The 6887-nt window shown below is 53.9% G+C and overlaps 1 non-coding gene across 1 annotated transcript; it reads right to left on the reverse strand.

Annotated features, from left to right (window-relative positions):
* Positions 1-312: 312 nt before the first annotated feature.
* Positions 313-385, reverse strand: Trnak-cuu (transfer RNA lysine (anticodon CUU)). The gene has a single exon. It is a non-coding gene; the product is annotated as a tRNA-Lys (tRNA).
* Positions 386-6887: the final 6502 nt, after the last annotated feature.

Raw genomic sequence — 6887 nt, forward strand, 5'->3', positions numbered from 1 at the left:
GCCCGGGTCATCGGTTCACCCTGTAAGTTTTGTGGGCCATCGCTCTGTTTTTGATTGTGCCACGAGATGGCAGGACAGATGGTCGACGACACGTGTTAGGGGGGCGGGTCTCCGATATATAAGCACACGGGTGCGTGTGGCTTGGACGGCTTTTGTTTGAACGGCGGCGTGCCGTTAGGACCTCGCCTGTGTAAGGTATGGAATAAATCCTTGTTTGTTATTTGAACCTTTTCGTTTTGCTGTGTCTTCCTTGGCGACGGAACGGACGGACTGACGCCCCGAGGTTGTGGAAACAGGGGTTTCCACAACTGGCGCCCAACGTGGGTCTCGAACCCACGACCTCGAGATTAAGAGTCTCGTGCTCTACCGACTGAGCTAGCCGGGCTGCATCGTCCAGTCGACTCCGGAGTTCCTCAGCGAACCTTGAATAAGGAGGCTGGGTACTGGGAGGCGTAGAGCATTCTCCACTGGGAAAGGTGCCTCTCGTCCCAAGTTCAGGAACGCCGGGGTGTAGATCTGTTTACTGTTGTCCGTGTAGCGAACGCCAGTTCAGCCAGGCGAAGATCCCGATCACGGTGGTGCTGACTAGTAAAAGCAACCAACATCATTTTCAGGTTCCGATTAACACGTTCGGTAATGTTAGCCTGAGGGTGATATGGGGAAGTCTTCTTGTGCTGAATGCCTAAGACAGCGCAAGAATCTGAGGACACCTTACTTGTAAAGTAGGTAGCGCTATCTGTGATGAGCTGAGAAGAAAACCCGAACCGGCAAAAGGTGTCGAGTAGTCTTTCCCACACTCTCTGGGAAGTCAGCGTCCTGAGAGGAAACAGCTCAACCCAATTCGTGAAATGATCAGTAACCACAAACAAATACTGGTTACCTCTAGGACTACGTGGAAACGGTCCCATCACATCACAAGCAACTATCTGCCAGGGCCTATTACTCTGAATAGGCTGTAAGCGCCCAGGGGGTAAACCCCCACGAGGTTTTGCTCTCTAGCATACGGGACAAGTGCGAACATACTTAGTTACATCCTGCCTCATTCCTGGCCTGTCGCAACACGACATAACTTTTCATAAGTTTCCCTGCCACTGCTGTGACCTGCCAAGGCCGAATCATGAAAGTAACGTATGAAAGACTTACGCAACTTCCGTGGCACCACGACTCTGAATGGGGATGAGCCGTCATCGTCATCCGCCTGGGGTATGTATCTGAACAGGATGCCATCCTCGCCCAGCAGATAGGAGTCGTGCCGTCCGTCAGTCGTTCCGGTGCCTGCCCAGTCCTGCTCAGCTAACCATTGAGACACCCGCTGACAAAGGCCGTCCGCTCTCTGAGCGTCTAGGAGCTGCTCTCTGCTCACGACCGTGCCCCAAGACGAAGATACGTCTCGTGCCACTTGTGCTGCTGCCAGGAGCTGGGAAGGCGCATCGGTGCCTTCCTCTCCCCCCTCCGGTAGAGGCGCACGGGAAAGCGCGTCTGCTACCACGTTCGTCGAGCCCCGCCTGTACTCCACGTTGAAGGAGTAGCCTTGTAGCGTCAGGGCCCACCTGGTAAGACGTCCAGATGGGTTGTGGAGCCGCTGCAGCCAAGAAAGTGCCTGGTGGTCAGTCTGGACAGTGAAAGTGGTGCCGTCCAGGTACAGATCAAACTTCCTGAGAGCGAAGATGATCGCCAAGCATTCCTTTTCCGTGACGGGGTAATTCCGTTCTGCCGGATTCAGCGTGCGACTTGCAAAAGCCACTGGACAGAGAATAGCGTCATGCTCCTGCAAGAGAACTGCGCCAACCCCATAATCGCTAGCATCTGTTTGCACTACAAACGGTTTGTTCAGGTCAGGCAAATATAGCCTGGCCGTATTAGCGATTGCGTGAGAAAGAGCTCTAAATGATCGTTCGTGCTCCTCTCCCCACTGCCAGGGTGTATCGTTGCGCAACAACCGGTTAAGCGGCTGCGCTAACTCAGCGCAATTAGGAATGAATTGTCTGTAGAAACCAACCATACCCGAGAAACGCTGCAAGGCTTTTACGTTACCGGGAACCGGATACTCCATGATCGCCTTTAGCTTGTCATCGCTAGGACTGATGGTTCCTCCGTCCACCATGAAGCCGAGAAGGCTGATCCTAGGCGATGCCAGCTGCACCTTGCGGGGGTTTATGGTTAGCCCCGCCTGCTTCATCCTTGCAAGGACGATTGACAGGTGTTCCAAGTGTTCCTGAAAGTTTCTGGAAAACACTACGACATCATCCATGTACGCCATCGCGAAGTTATACTTCGCATCTCCCAATACGGTATCCATTAGCCGTTGGAAACTGGCGGGAGAGTTAGACAGACCGAAAGGCATCCGTACAAACTCAAACAAACCCCTATGACAGGTAAAGGCTGTTTTCGGGACATCCTCCGGGGCAACTTGGATTTGCAAAAACCTTCTACTACAATCAAGCGTTGAAAACACTGTAGCGTTGCCCAGGGAATACATAATAGACTCGATGGACGGAAAGGGGTAAGAGTCCCTTACAGTTACTGCGTTAAGTCGACGGTAGTCGACGCATAACCTAGCCGTACCATCACGTCTCGGAGCCAGGACGACAGGAAACGCCCAAGGGCTCTGGGACGTTTGAACTGCACCGGTTTGGAGCATTTCATCAAGAGCAGCGTCTAACAAAGCACGCTTATGCACACTCAATGGTCTCGGATTACAACGCCAGGGCCTAGCGTTACCCGTGTCTATGCTATGCTGTAACACAGACGACTTACCGGGTTTTTCCGTGAAGACACCGTCAAAGTGCCGCAGTACTTGTTCAAGCTGTCGGCGCTCCTCCTCGGGACCATGAAATGACCCCAAGACAGTCGGGAGCGGGGACGGCTCAACGGACGTTGCTGCAGCTTGCTTAGCTGAACTGCTGTCCTGTGGCACGGCGAAAGGAAAAAATCCTGACGATCCGTGGTAGACGTATCCTCCATTGGGCAGGTCCAGCACAAATTTCTGCCGGATGATGAAGACCCTGCCCAGGATAATGGGCACTGCCAGGCAAGGAAGGTGGACGAAGCGCTGCTTTCGTCGTCTCCCATCAAAGCGAAGCCAGAGCACAACTGCAGTTTGTGCTGGAATCACGTCATTGGAAGCAAGACGTAGAGTGACATCTTTGGATTGCAATTCCACATTCCGTGATGCGCAGTGCTCGTAAACACAATCGCCGATAAGGGAGACTGTAGCTCCCGTGTCGATAAGGGCGATGTAATCTCTCCCCAAAATTCGAACAGCGATGTTTGGTTCCTTGTCCTCGATGTTATCTCGGACATAAAAAACAAAAGGAGCTAAAGCGTCTCCTTTTATCTTGCTGCTTGCAAAGCCAGCTTCTGAATTGTCAGGGTCACGGATTGTAACCGTTCGTTCGCTCTTTCGGCAGATAGCCGACGTCGCTGAGCGATTATTTACCGGCGTCGGCTGCGACCGTTTGCCGTTGGCACATTACGGGGGTTTGGTCTTTGCTGCGGACAGTCCCGACGAAAGTGGTCCGGGCTGCCGCACGTCCAACAGCCGGCTGGCATTCTGCGTTGCTGCCGCGGAACATGCCGTTGCTCCTGCGGCCTCCTTGGGGTTTCGCCAGCTAAATAGCCGGGTTGCCCATGATTATGGGACAGGACGGGTCTGCCAAGGCTCGTTCCTGCGGAGATCGCCCTCTGTTCATAACGGAAGGGATCAGGTGCTCGGCGTGATGGCTCCGCATAATAATTGCGGTTCTGCTCATCCAGTCCCACTGCAGGTGGGCGCTCAACCGAGGCTGCTCCCGCTGACCACGCACAGCGCGGTTCTAACGCCAATTCAGGCGGCGGCGGGGGCCGATACTCGAGTTCCGCTAAGAGGTCTCCTTCAATTGAGCGAGCCTCTTGCGCCAGCGCCTCAAGACTATTAAAGCGATGGGCTCGAAGATAGGGCCGGTAGCGAGGATGACACTGACGGATAGCCCGTGTCACACGCTGCTCCTCTGTAGCAGTAGGTTCAGCTCTGCTATACAGGTCTTGCAAGGCCCGAACGAATTCTGCTAAGGTCTCATCTGGATGCTGAGTACGCTTGTGCAGCTCCTCCAGGATCCGATATTCGTAATCCGGTGGAAGAACTTCGCTCTTATGCGTGGTTCACACTACAACTTCTCTCCGTTGCGGTTACGGTGCGGATCCAGTGCGGAGGCGGCTGTCGTACGACACGCTGTTCAGACATATGCGTTCTTGATACGTCAAACGCTTGTGGTTGACCAATCACGTCTCCACTCCACCACGTCTCCATTCCACAGGCAGCCATGAACGGGCAACGTGATGTGGTCGGCGAAACTTTGAGGTGTATTGAAGCGTATCTGCGTCATACAGAGCGCGTAAACTGGCCACTTGTTGTTCAAATGGCAGCAGCAGCGCTTCTGCTGAAAAGAAGGAAAAAACGACGACGACAGTGGGTTCGCCAAATACTACAGGAACGTGCCGTGCACGGGGAGCTTGCGCCGAGCGCATTCGCTCATTGGTCAGCTGCATCTCCGCAGGTAGCCCGTACCGCATGGAGTTCGGTCGAGCTCAACTATTGCGGTGCGTGTGCTTTTCGGAGTGTCGTGCTTCGTTGTCATGACAACCGTGTCGCGCCGCATCCGTAACGCATGAAAATGCAACAGTGTGAACCAAGCATTAAACCGCTTCTGAAAGTCCTGAACGGACGTAAACCTCGACTGTAGCCGAAGCCAGCGAGCGGCGTCTCCGATCAAAGCAACCTGCAGGATGCGTTGTATCAGGACTTCATCTGAGATTCCCATACCAGTCTGATAGGCTGTAAGGTCATCCAAGAAGTCTGCGACCGACTTTTTATCGGTGTACCCTGAGAAGGTAGGGACCGGTAAATTCAGTCGCAGGGGCGCTTGTGCCTACGGCGGCGAAAACGACCCGGCATCAAGGCGTTGTGCCACCAACGAACATAACTCCGTCATGCGTGACAAGAGTTCTGTCGTTATAGCGGAGTCAAACTGCGGCACTGCAGGCACTGCAGGTACCGTAATTGACGTACCTTGGGACGGAGGCACTGCATGTGCTCCTTTGCCCCCGGCTGGTCCTTTCGGGTCCGATGGCGCCGAGGTGTCCGATACCAGTCTCTCCTCTGAACGAGACCGCTGATGAACAGGGCCTTTGTTCCGGAGGTTGTATCTGCCTGGCGGCGGCGAATGGTGCATCGGCTCCGGGGCTCGGGCAGCGAGTGGGAGCTGCGAAGCACTCGCAAACAACTTAAACACACTCAAAACAACAACGCTAGCTCAAAAAAAAAAAAGACACCCCGGAAAAAGAACACGAACAAACCGGCGGGTCCTGAATGAAAGAAAAGAAAAAGAAAAAAACGTACCAAACGAAAAATGAACAACGCGTGCTGCGTCCTCCCCGCTGTCGAACGGACGAACTGTGACCCCAAACGTTGGGCGCCAGTTGTGGAAAGCAGGACAGCAGTTCAGCTAAGCAAGCTGCAGCAACATCCGTTGAACCGTCCCCGCTCCCGACTGTCTTGGGGTCATTCCATGGTCCCGAGGAGGAGCGCCGTCAGCTTCAACAAGTACTGCGGCGGTTTGACGGTGTCTTCACGGAAAAACCCGGTAAGTCGTCTGTGTTACAGCATAGCATAGACACGGGTAACGCTAGGCCCTGGCGTTGTAATCCGAGACCATTGAGTGTGCATAAGCGTGCTTTGTTAGACGCTGCTCTTGATGAAATGCTCCAAACCGGTGCAGTTCAAAGGTCCCAGAGCGCTTGGGCGTTTCCTGTAGTCCTGGCTCCGAAATGTAATGGTACGGCTAGGTTATGCGTCGACTACCGTCGACTTAACGCAGTAACTGTAAGGGACTCTTACCCCTTTCCGTCCAGGGTTTTCGCAAATCCAAGTTGCCCCGGAGGATGTCCCGAAAACAGCCTTTACCTGTCATTACCTGTCATAGGGGTTTGTTTGAGTTTGTACGGATGCCTTTCGGTCTGTCTAACTCTCCCGCCAGTTTCCAACGGCTAATGGATACCGTATTGGGAGATGCGAAGTATAACTTCGCGATGGCGTACATGGATGATGTCGTAGTGTTTTCCAGAAACTTCCAGGAACACTTGGAACACCTGTCAATCGTCCTTGCAAGGATGAAGCAGGCGGGGCTAACCATCAATCCCCGGAAGGTGCAGCTGGCATCGCCTAGGATCAGCCTGCTCGGCTTCATGGTGGACGGAGGAACCATCAGTCCTAGCGATGACAAGCTGAAGGCGATCATGGAGTATCCGGTTCCCGGTAACGTAAAAGCCTTGCAGCGTTTCTTGGGTATGGTTGGTTTCTACAGACAATTCATTCCTAATTGCGCTGAGTTAGCGCAGCCGCTCAACCGGTTGTTGCGCAACGATACACCCTGGCAGTGGGGAGAGGAGCACGAACGATCATTTAGAGCTCTTTCTCACGCAATCGCTAATACGGCCAGGCTATATTTGCCTGACCTGAACAAACCGTTTGTAGTGCAAACAGATGCTAGCGATTATGGGGTTGGCGCAGTTCTCTTGCAGGAGCATGACGCTATTCTCTGTCCAGTGGCTTTTGCAAGTCGCACGCTGGATCCGGCAGAACGGAATTACTCCGTCACGGAAAAGGAATGCTTGGCGATCATCTTCGCTCTCAGGAAGTTTGATCTGTACCTGGACGGCACCACTTTCACCGTCCAGACTGACCACCAGGCACTTTCTTGGCTGCAGCGGCTCCGCAACCCATCTGGACATCTTGCCAGATGGGCCCTGACACTACAAGGCTACTTCTTCAACGTGGAGTACAGGCGGGGCTCGACGAACGTGGTAGCAGACGCGCTTTCCCGTGCGCCTCTACCGGAGGGGGGAGAGGA

Source organism: Ornithodoros turicata, chromosome 4 (genome assembly GCF_037126465.1).
Source record: "Ornithodoros turicata isolate Travis chromosome 4, ASM3712646v1, whole genome shotgun sequence".
NCBI classification, from domain to species: Eukaryota; Metazoa; Arthropoda; class Arachnida; order Ixodida; family Argasidae; genus Ornithodoros; species Ornithodoros turicata.